We start from the raw sequence: 12,991 nt of genomic DNA on the forward strand, positions 1-12,991 counted from the left end.
ACCTCAAGTGTGGGGATGGGGGAAAATTTCAAAAATTTTTCAAAAATGTCTTATTTTCAAAGCAATCTCAAAAGCACAAGTAACCAAGTCAACGAGGGATGTCACAAACCATTTGGTCTTTTGTCATGGTCAAGTTCAAATTAATAAGCATATCGGGTATTTAGTGGGTGGTTATTTGAGAATAATTCGCCTAAGGAACTAGCAATGTATGCATATCGCATATCATACCCTTATACGTGAGGTTTGAGCCTTTATACATCATAGATTCACATTTACATGTTTCTTTGTTGAGTGGGCCATTAGTCGCGTATGGTAGAACTTGCAACTTTTGATACATTCGAGACTATAGACCGAATACAAGCACGAGAATGATTAAGGCATCAGGTAAACCTTTTCCTTTTAAACCATTTATCCATCCTTACCCAAACAAGTCCCCTAGTTGCCCAATTTGAGCCTAAACCTTTCGTTTGATCACCCACTTAGCCATAACCATAAGCCTTTTCTTTTTAAACCCGTGTGATGAAAATTCGATTATAGGAAATTAAGTTTGTATAGTTGTGATTCATAAAAAAAAAAAAAAAAAAAACAGAAAATGTTGCGAAAAAGAATGAAAAAGCAGTGAGAAAAACACAAAAAGATGTGCTAGTAGTTTATTGAATAAAAGGCGAAAGTTTTTGCCTATTTTGGATGTTTATAGTTTGCTTTTGTTTAGGATAATCTTTTGTAATAAAATTCGAATTTTTCATCACCATAGCCACTTAAAAATATCCTATTCCTACCCTTCGCTTAGCCCCGTTACAACCCCTCAAAGACCTTTTGACTTGTGCTTAGTATTTGTGTTCGATAGTGGAGAATGATTGAGTTGCAAGCCTATGCGGGTACGTGTTCTATTTGGTTTTGAGCGATTAATTGTTGAAAAGCTAATACATTACACATGTTAGCAAACTTTAAGCCGAGTGGAGAGCACATTGTGAGGGATATGCATGATTTGTTAGTTTTACGGGCGGGTTAATCTTGGGTAACCATCTGTGTATCTAAAGCACATCACCGCTAAATACATTGAATATTGTAAAGAGTTTGAACTTTTGTATGACATTAGACCTTAACCTTTGTCTCGGGAATGGGATGTATATTCGTTGTTTGACCCACGTGAAAGTGAAAAACAGATTTGCTTGAGGGCAAGCAAAAGACAAGTGTGGGGATGTGATACGCGGTTGAAAACCGGTGCTTGTTATTGTTTAACTTAACGTTTTTACGTAAGTTTTAGTTTCGAATAGCCTACTTTTAATCAAGAATGTGTTTTGCAGGTTTGATGGAGTTTAAGGAGCTTTTCGGGAGCTTTACGGGTCATCGGGTCGAAAACCGGAGCACCGGGATGCGTTATGGATCAACCGGAAGTGCAAGGAGCGAAAAATGGAACTTTGGTTTTTAGGGGGCCGTCGGCTACGGGGTCCAGGCCGTCGGCGACGCCCCCTGGATAACCCCGTAGGCTGAGTTCACCCGTATCCAGGTGGTTAGGCCGTCGGCCAAATATGGATTTTTGGGAGCCCGTCGGCGACGGGGTCAGGCCCGTCGGCGACGGGTGCTGGTTTTGTGAAACGCAAACTTTGGCCATTTGGAGTTCTATTCCGATTTTTATTGGCCAAAACTCATTGAATTCGGGAGTTACAACTTATTGGGAGTTTGAAAAACATTCTTGGAGCCATTATTCAAACATCCTTCACTACCACTTCATCTCTAATCAAGAATCCATCCTCTCAACAACCCAATTCCTTACCGAATCAAAACCCTAGTTCATCACCATCACAACCCTTCTTCCACCTTCAATCCATCTATCACCATCAACCATTCCCAAACTCTAATCATTCAACCATCCATCTTCAAGCTCCAAGATGACCCAATTCACGTCTCTTGCATCTGTTGATCGTACCGTTTACACCATGAGCGGCTAATTTCTTGGAGGTTTCACCCCGGTGTAGGTTAATTGTAAGTCTAGGGTTTGAACAATGTTTTAGTTTGATTTTGTGACAACTTGATTTGTATTTGAATTGATTGACAATTGTCTTGCATTTGAACTATATTTGTGAATTGTCGAGTGAGTTATGAAATTTGACTTTGCGAAATAAGTTTGTGCAATTATGCCTTGTCATTCAAAAGGTTTTATTTGTCCGAAGTAACGAAGTGCATTGTAGTCCGTGTATGCGTTGATAACAATTGGCACCTAAGCTTTGATGATAGAAATCCGTTAATAACATATTCAAGTGAATTAAATCTAAAACGTGTAGGAACCCTAGGATTGCAATAACCGAACCGGGTGTGAACCTTGTTTTCTCTATCATTGTCAAAACCTTTATTTACATCATTGCAATTGTTTGTTTTTAGTAGTCATAATTTACATCTTCAACTCAATCAAAAATATACAAAAACCATATAGCAAGCTTCATAAAAGTGACAATTTCTACATTTCATTCAAAGTCCATTCACAAACCACATACTCTTCGTGGTTCGACCCCTTGCTACCACTAGCTATTTGTTAAGGGTAATTAGGGTATATAAATATTATCTTTGACCGGAGCGCGACACTCCGATCAACTTCCATCTTTCTATTGTCATCAGGATGAGGTATTCCAACTAGCTTCTTCGAGTGATAGTCCCCACTTCATCCTTAGAAAGTGAATTTATTCTTGCATCTTCGTCAAAGCTTCTCAGCTCCACTGATAGTAAACCAATTTCTAGAACTACGATCGCCTATCTAAATACTATAACCACGAACGACCTTGCTAGTTTCTATTAACTTACCAACTATTAGTTCTATCAGACACTTTATACTTAGCTTACTTGTAGGTGAACACAACAATGGTTCATAGTTTTTCGAACAAAACTCAAGTCAGCTTAGGTATTATAAGTATGAACATAGATTGGCTTTGATTCGAAACATACCGGTAACAGTAGCAGGACTTGTCACACCCCGAAATATCAGAGCTGGCGTGACTGGACCGGTATCTTCATTGCACAGCGGGAGCAATTAAGCTAAGGCTTCTAGAAGATGAACGCCGCTAAGTTCTCGAATTCCCATGGGTTCTTCTATTCCAACCGTTCCATAGTTTTGAAAATGAAACCTGAGAAAGAACATGCGAAAAAGTCAACATAAAGTTGAGCGAGTTCACAGTTTGTTTTGAAAAGATTTAAAATAAATCTTTTTGATAACCAGTTTTAAAGTTGTTGAGAAAATATAGTAAAATCATTTTCTTGGCATGGGATATGAAAACTTTGAGTCTAGCCCACGAGAGTTTTTGTGCATTGCACGAGAGAGAAAATGGGCCGAGCCCAAACGAACCTTTGTAAGTAGGATCAACGTGTCCTCTTACTTGGGTATAATTTGAAAAGTATTACCAGAGTTTGTAAATCCATGTATTTGTGAGTTTCCATCAATTGAATCTTAAAAACATTTGAAAGTTCAGTTTATAAGTAAGTATGTAAAGCGTCTACGAACATGTTGATCATTATTGTTTTGCAAGAACATTAATATATGTGACGACATAGGAGGTACTCAACCCGCGTAGGCAATTTAAGTGTGACATCTGTGCCTCCACGGCCATCAAACAAATACCAAATCAATGAAATATTGTATTTCATACTTGGGATTTGTATAAATATGTGTCTCATTTACACATATCAATTCTTGTTCGATTTCGAGTTCTAAATCGCTTTCTAGAAAGTTATACGCGAACTGATGTGTAAACGTAATCAATTCAACGCGACAAACACTTCGGAATAGTGACATAGGCTTAACATACCTTAAATAACCTTTACGTAACTTAGAAATAAGTTTTGGAAGGTTTGGTGTGTCGAAATCAAGTTTATTCGCTTACAGGGACTAATTTCGACAAACTGCGAAAGTATGCCGATTCGTACTGTAACGAACATTCCAGAACTTGATCATAAGTTAAACATGCCCTAAATATCCTTTACATAGCTTAGAAATAGGCTTTGAGGTGTTTGGTGTGCAAAAATAAACTTATTTGATCAACAGGGACTAAAAGCGTCAAAAAGTGCATAAGTTTGCATTTTTGCGCATATCTTACGTTCTGAATATATCCTGACATCCAAAAATTTATGTAATCATTAAAATATTATATTTTAGTGATTGGCATGATAAAATTCCATTCGTCGCTCAATTTGGATCGTTTTTGCGTTCGTTACGACTTTCGTCGTAATTAACCGAACAACGCAACTGTACGACCAAACGAGCCGACATCCGAGATATTTTTGAGCACATTTTAAGTTTCCTAAACTTAACTTCATTTTAGAGCTTTGAAATGGGGTTAACAGGGCTTAAACATGTCAAAAATGCATCAAAACCCAAGTTTTGGGGCTTCAGGGGCTAAATCTGCCATTTTTGAAACTTGCTGACCTGCAAGGTCCTTACGGACCGTATGGGGATGTGCTTACGGTCCGTAAGCAGTGCCCAGTACATCAGAATGGCAGAAACATTGAATCTGGTCATTCCCTCTTGTTCCAATGGTTTTGATCTCTGGTTTTTCATGCTATGGGCTGGTTTGTGTAGAGAACAAGTCCCCCAATCATTCTCTAACACTTGTAAGGCCAAGATCATTCCCTCTTTACCAAGAAATGATCCTAACGGTTTTGCGAAAACTATATATAGCATGGCCCTTATTCCATTTTCTGCACATTTGATCTGAGATTTCTCTAAGTGGTTGTGATTATTCACTACCTACCTGAGAAAACTTGGAATCAAATCTATTTGGACCCTTTGTAAGTCCTCTTTCATTCTTTTATTGCTCTCCTAACTTGAAAGTCAAACAGTGTTTGACTTTGTTTGACTTTCAGCTTTGACCACGAGTTGGTCAACGAGAAGTTCGTTTGAACTTCGCAACGTGAGCGTAATCACGATGGTTATAGTCCCTTGTGACTATACCTACTGATTACCACGTTGACTAGGCGTAGTGACGAGTTGTAGTTTCGGTCAAAATGCGCATTTAAGCGTATTTTGCAACCAAACTACTCTTGGTATCAAAACACTTTGTTTTGATATCAAAACCTGTTTTCCAATTTAGTTAAGCATGTTTTATGTAACGCCCGGCTCTTTTGTACTTTCCATTTATAGAAAGTTTTATTCGTATTTCTATTTTTGGAAACCTTGTATTCTTGTAATCGTTCCTTTCGTTGTAATCATTGTCAAACCGAGACTGGATCATTAATGAAACTTGTATTTTGTTACATTTATGTTGTACGCACTCTAATTATGCTCGTATGTTCGATTGGTGAATCAAATTGTGCTTGAACGTTATTCTTGGAAACTATGTGCTAAACTTGTAATTGAACTAAACTTATGCATTGAACGTGTTTTGAACGAGAACGATACTTGGTTATGACATTTATACGCCTAATTATACTTTGATTATGATCTTCGTACTTGATTACACCTTATACTATGCCTTTATGACCAAACAAGTCCCTAAACTATCAAAAAGGCATCAAAAAGAATCAAACTCAAACTTCAGGGGCCTAAATGTCAAAATATCGAACTTAATTTCATAACCCATGTGCTAGCGTAGCGCGACGGGTAGAGCCTGGTTGCTAGCGCTACGCGAGCACCTTGTTTCGGCAGAAAGTGTGTTTGTTGAGCTGTTGTGCACGAAATCCAACTCTCCAACCTCACCCAATCACCTTTAATCCACCTCTAATCACCTCCAATCACCTTCTAACTCATTCATTATAAATACCCACCTTCTCCAACCCATTTGACACTTTCACAACTCTCTAATCTTCACAAATTCACTCTCAATCTGCAACAAATCTGAGTTTTGGACAGATTCTTGTAACTTCACTAAAGTGAGTGTAACTTGCTTATTTCTTAGCCAAATCACTTGGTTCTTCTTCCTATTGCTTTGTTATGTCCTTGGGTTTGAATCCTTGGTTTTTCCTTGGAAGAATCAGGCTTGGATTTGCCCTAAAATGGACTAAAACTTTCTGTTTTGTTTATTATTAATCAACAACATGTTATTTCTTATCCAACTTGTGTCTAACACATCTCACACCAATGTCCTAATGCTTACAACCTCTCTTATGGTTGGTTAAGCTTAAAAACATGGTTGAGACACTTAAATCAGAGGTTAAAACCTCACAAACTTTCTATTTTAATTAGGGTTTTACCCACAAGTAGTGTTCAAGTGTGAAACTTGATGTATGTGTGATGGTTGGTTTAGCCTAGGCTATCCTTCATAAGAATCCACTCATTACTTGATGTTTTTCTATAGATTAGTTGTTGTTATTACCTTAATACTTGTATGTTCATGACCCTCCTTGTTGTTTATAACAACAAGTGTAGTGGTGAACAATAGAGGTGCCTAAATGGAAGCTTGTTCTTCCTACCTCATGTATGTATTCTATGACACAAAGAGGTACCTAAATGGAGACATTAATCTCCTACCTCATGCTTGAATCATAAGACTTGTAAACTATATAATATCTAAGTTATTCTATATGTATACATCTAAGTAACTAAGATTTGATGATGACTTAATAGTTATTTGTTAAGTGGACGTTACATCATCTATGACCATGCTCTCATTACGACTCTAATGGATCTTAGAATCCATGAAATCATACCAACTCTTTTAAGTTTAATAGTGTCAAGAACAAGAGTTATGTGTACAAGATGATTATTTTCACCTATGTTACTTTCTATATATTTTAAAAACTCCGAATCTATAATCTTCCGTTATACGCCAAACTCACACACCTACGTTTCCTTGTGTAGAAGGACAAGGTGCTCCGAACTAATTCATCTACAAACTTGCTCTCGGAACTTCAAGTCACCACTTGTAAACCGTGAGTATACTCGTACTTTTCCCCTTTTACTTTTACCACTTTTGAGGTGTAACATGTTTACCTATTGAAACTTACACATGAACTTTTGTCTAAACACACAAACATTCCTATAACAATGCTTGTATATGTGATGGCTTGATACTTTAAATTTGGGTGATTCTTATGTGTTGAACTTATCATTAACTTCGTACGAGCCAAACCTTGACATATGTAGCGCTATAGGATTAACGACCCGCCTCTACTGAAACTTTGGTTATGTCATGAGCAAGTTGCGTTTTCTTGGTTTGATATGTTAGACACATGCCATATTTAATGTTTATCTTGAATCGCATGCTTGCTATGAGGGATTGTTCACACTTTTATCTTATGCTATGTATGTACCAAACTTGTATACTCGCCTTTGCTTTTGCATTGAATTGTATTTTAAACATGTTACAGGTTGATGATGATGAAATGAAAGAGGTAGCACGATGCCTAGATACACACTTTAGACGCTAGGTTTAATATGTTGTATCGAATTTTGGTTATGTTGGTTTGTTATTTTGAATAAACTTGTTGTTATTTGGGATCTTGTATTGATGACTACTTAAAGTTTGGAAATGAAATTTGAATTATTAAATTATTGTCACAAATAGCGTTATGATGTCTCGAGCAATCTTCACACTTCGTCTCATCCCGATGTTTCCGCCATTGGTTGGGGTGTGACAGATTGGTATCAGAGCCATAACTATAGGGAATTAGGAAAATTGCCATGCTTTTGCCCTAGTCTATAGTTTTAGGAACTTTGTCTCTTATTTGTTGTTTAAAACATTTGTACTCTACCTTACATGCTTCCTAGCTACACTTCTTGTTATTAAAATTATATGCCTTTCCTAAGGCTAGCACGAATACACTTATGCGATTTCATGATCTTGTTACATCAACGAGACGAATTTACCAAAATAGGCGTGAAACCCACAATTTGGTAAACGACTCTCACTCCACCTTTTATCTATTTTGCACGAAATTTCACCATTAAGCTAGGAGTGATATCCACAACTTAATGGTAATTTCCATTTCAACTCTAGTGGACCCTTGTCAAAGTGTCAAAATTTTATTTTGGCCGACAAGTACCAACCACATTTAGGGTACGAAATCGTCAAGTTAGGGGTGAAACCCGCATCTTGTCGATTAAGTCCCATTCCTTGATTTTTATTCTCGCCAAAGTCCCGAATGTTCCAATCATTTAGAGATGTGTAGTAACCGGAAGGGTAAGATACCGTTAATCGCTTCTCGACGAGAGTATCTTACTTATAGGCCAAAGCACAATATCTCTAAATCGAAAGGACTTTCGACCCACTTTGGAATTGTCGACGTTTCTCTACCCGAAACATTCCTATGTTTTATTGAGCCTCTCTTTTATGTATCTCAATTTATATGTGATTTTATACTTGAACGTTCATTCATTTCGAAATGTCGTTTTAATCATTTCGCACGTTACCGCAATCACAAACAATAATAATCCTCGTGAACAAACTAAATTTATACCCCTTTACGCAACTTATGTGTTATACTTGTTGAATGTATGTTGGAAACTTACGCTCTATGTGAACTTTACTTGGTACATGAACATTTACTTGCTTTTACATACACAAACCTTGTTTTCAATTAATGATCAAAGTCTCATCCTTTCCTTCTCTTTCAATCTTTTAGATGTCGTCTAGCTCCTCCAAGAGACTCAAGTCTAAGAAGGGTTCGACTTCCTCTGCCATGTCTCAAAAAGATTGCATGAAATTTATGGCCAAACAATTTGCTAAGGTCCTACCCGATATCGTTAGCAAGATTCAAACCGATTCACCGCATGGCTCTGTTGACTCAAAGGCAGACAAACCCAAATCGACCTTCCAATTTAAGCACTTCATGGCTTGTAAACCTTTAGAATTTACTGGCAAGAATGGCGCTACCGCCATGATGAACTGGTTTGATGCCATTGAGCTTACCTTCTTGCAAAGTGGTTTCCCTGACGAACTAAGAACCTTGAATGCAACTGGGGTGTTTCGTGAAAAGGCACTCGAGTGGTGGACGACTGAACGCAACAAAAGGGGAAACGAGGTTGCTCATGCTATGCCTTGGGACGATCTCAAACAGCTTATGAAAGACCACTTCTGTCCTCCTCATGAACTCCAGAAATTGGAGAACGAATTTTGGAACCTTACTCGGAAGGGGAGCGACATGGATGGCCTGATTACGCGCTTTAAACAACTCAGTGTTCTCTGTCCTGGACAAGTTGAAACCGTACCCAAAACCGTAGCCAAGTTCGTCCGTTGTGTTGCACCTTCCCTAACAAACCACCTTGCCTCTGCCAATCCCCAAACCATTGAAGATGCTTTTCGTATAGCCACCGAACTTAACAACAACTGCGTTCTTCATGGAACCTATGACAAGGTTTCAACAAAGAATGCACACCAAGCTACCGTTGACTCTTCTGATGAGCCCAAACCCTCCCAACAGTCTAAGAGGAACCAAGGCAAGAAGCGGAAGGCTTCAAGCCAAAACTGTGCGGTCGTCACTCCGCCAAACCCACAACCTCTACAAACGGTGCCTGCTTTTACCAACAATGAAACTCCACGCAAGGTGTACACTGGAACGCACCCAAAGTGCGACAAGTGCCGATATCATCACCCTCTAAACACTCAATGTCGGAAGTGCGACAGGTGTGGCCGAGGTGGGCATACCGCCCCATTCTGCCGCTACACCACTCATGTCAACCAAAACCAAGCTCTCTTAACTCCAACCCAAGTCGCTCCTGTGCGAGCATGTTTCACGTGTGGTGATACCAACCATATGGCCAATGTGTGTCCTCAACGATATCAACCACAACAGCCTCGACAGCAACTACCACCGCCACAACCCCAGCAACAACAACAACAGGTTCAAGAGCCCGCTAGGGGTCGAGCTTTCCTCCTCACCACAGCTCAGGCTCAAAACGCAAACGACGTCATTACTGGTACGTTTCTCGTTAACCATATCTATGCTTCATGCCTATTTGATACTGGTGCCGATAAAAGTTTTGTGTCGTTAGAATTCGAGTCCTTGCTCAAGTATAAACGCTCTAAGTTGCCAAAATCTTTCGCTGTCGAAGTCGCTAATGGTAAAACCGTCACTGTCAATTCTGTTCTCTCCAATTGTTCCTTGATTCTCAACGATCATACGTTTTCGATCAACCTTATACCTATGCAAATGGGTAGCTTTGACATCATAGTAGGCATGGACTGGCTTAGGCAAGTTCGTGCTGAGGTTGTTTGTTCTGAAAAGTTTATCCGCCTTCCTCTTCCAAATGGTGATTCTCTACACGTCTATGGTGAAAAGCCTTCTCAAGGCCTTAAGCTTATGTCGTGTATCAAAGCAAACAAATGCTTACGCAAGGGTACCTCGCCTTTCTCGCCCACATTTTGGAAAAGAAGGACAAAGGCCCAAGCATAAGCGACGTTCCTGTTGTACGCGACTTTCCGGATGTATTCCCCGACGATCTTCCTGGTCCGCCTCCTACTCGTTCTGTCGATTTTCGCATCGATTTAGTGCCTGGTGCTACGCCTGTCGCTAAGTCCCCCTATCGTTTAGCACCCTCTGAGATGCAAGAGCTCTCGAGTCAACTTCAAGAGCTTCTTGACAAAGGCTTTATACGCCCTAGTACTTCTCCTTGGGGCGCTCCCGTTTTGTTTGTCAAAAAGAAAGATGGATCGTTTCGTATGTGTATTGACTACCGTGAGCTCAACAAGCTTACTATCAAAAACCGATACCCTCTTCCTCGCATTGATGACCTCTTCGACCAATTGCAAGGCGCGACCTGCTTTTCAAAGATCGATCTTCGTTCTGGGTATCATCAACTTCGAGTACTCGAAGAAGATGTACCTAAAACCGCTTTCCGTACACGTTATGGTCATTACGAGTTCGTGGTCATGCCCTTTGGTTTGACCAACGCACCTGCTGTCTTCATGGATTTAATGAACCTCGTGTGCAAAGCATACTTGGACCGTTTTGTGATCGTCTTCATCGACGATATTCTCATCTATTCCAAGACGCAAGAAGAGCATAAGCGACACTTGCATCTTATCCTTGAACTCCTTCGTGCTGAACGTCTATACGCCAAATTCTCGAAGTGTGAATTTTGGCTAAAAGAGGTTCAATTCCTTGGTCATACTGTCAACGAACTCGGAATTCACGTTGACCCCGCAAAAATCGAAGTTGTGAAAAATTGGATCGCACCTAAATCTCCGTCTGAAGTTCGCTCGTTTCTTGGTCTTGCTGGTTACTATCGTCGTTTCATCTCCAACTTTTCAAAAATCGCTGTTCCTTTGACCTCCTTGACTCAAAAAGAGAGACCTTTTGTTTGGGGTCCCGAACAAGAGGAATCTTTTCAAACGCTCAAGGACATGCTTTGCAATGCTCCTATCCTAACGCTTCCTGATGGTAACGATGATTTTGTCGTGTATTGCGACGCTTCAAACCTTGGCCTTGGTTGCGTCCTTATGCAACATGACAAGGTTATCGCTTACGCATCGAGACAACTCAAAATTCATGAGAAAAACTATACTACCCACGACCTTGAACTTGGTGCAGTCGTTTTTGCATTGAAGATTTGGCGACACTACCTCTATGGTACTAAATGTGTGGTCTTCACCGACCATAAGAGCCTTCAACACATCTTCAACCAAAAAGAACTGAATATGCGTCAACGTCGTTGGGTGGAATTGTTAAACGACTACGATTGCGAAATCAAATACCACCCAGGTAAAGCGAATGTAGTAGCCGACGCTCTTAGTCGCAAAACTCATGTCAAAAGTATTCGTTGTTTCCAACTCGTCCACGATCTTCAAAATCGTATACGCAACGCTCAGTATACATCCGTTAATGAGGGTAACCTCTACAACGAGATGCAATGTGGAGGTGAAAATAGTCTCGTGTCCAAATCTGATGGCATTTTATACTATCTCAATCGTATCTGGATTCCCGACCGTGATGATCTTCGCAAATTCCTGATGAAGGAGGCCCATAACACGAAGTATTCTATTCACCCTGGTGCCGACAAGATGTACCATGATATGCGTACATCCTATTGGTGGCCTGGAATGAAGAAGGATATAGCCACTTTCGTCTCAAAATGTCTCACATGTTCCAAAGTGAAAGCTGAACATCAACGTCCCTCTGGCTTACTCAAACAACCCAGGATTCCTATCTGGAAATGGGAGAGCATTGCCATGGATTTTATCACTAAGCTTCCTCGCACTACTACTGGTCATGAAAGCATTTGGGTAATCATTGATCGATTGACCAAGTCAGCTCACTTCCTCCCTATTCGTGAAGATTTCAAAGTCGAGAAATTGGCTAAGGTCTACATGAAGGAGATAATCTGTCGTCATGGTATTCCCATCGACATCATTTCTGATCGTGATGCTCGTTTTACGTCTCGTCTCTGGCAAACTTTTCAATCTGCTATGGGTACTAAACTCAACCTTAGCACTGCCTTCCATCCTCAGACTGACGGTCAAACCGAGCGTACTATCCAAACCTTAGAGGATATGCTTCGTTCATGCGTAATAGATTTTGGTGGCAACTGGGATTCACACTTGCCTTTGGTCGAATTCTCGTACAATAACAGTTATCACGCGAGTATTCAAATGGCACCTTTCGAAGCATTGTATGGTCGTAAGTGTCGTTCGCCTATTTGTTGGCACGGAGATTGGTCAAGCCCAAATCACTGGTCCCGAGCTTATACAAGAGACGACGAACAAGATTTTACAGGTTCGAGACAACTTATTGAAAGCCAGGAACCGACAAAAGAGTTACGCTGACAAAGGACGCAAACCTATGGAATTCGAGACAGGTGACTTCGTGCTTCTCAAGGTATCCCCTTGGAAGGGCGTGATTCGATTTGGCAAGAAAGGGAAACTCGCACCTCGCTACGTCGGTCCTTTCAAAATTCTCGAGAGGATTGGCGAGGTTGCGTATAGACTAGACCTGCCCGAAGAACTTAGCAATGTACACCCTGTCTTCCACGTTTCCAACTTAAAGAAATGTCTAGCTGACGAAGGATTTCACGTTCCCCTCGAAGACTTGCAAGTCAACGAAACGCTTCACTTTGTGGAAAAACCGGTCG

The sequence above is a fragment of the Helianthus annuus genome, chromosome 5 (assembly GCF_002127325.2).
Source record: "Helianthus annuus cultivar XRQ/B chromosome 5, HanXRQr2.0-SUNRISE, whole genome shotgun sequence".
In the NCBI taxonomy this organism is placed as follows: Eukaryota; Viridiplantae; Streptophyta; class Magnoliopsida; order Asterales; family Asteraceae; genus Helianthus; species Helianthus annuus.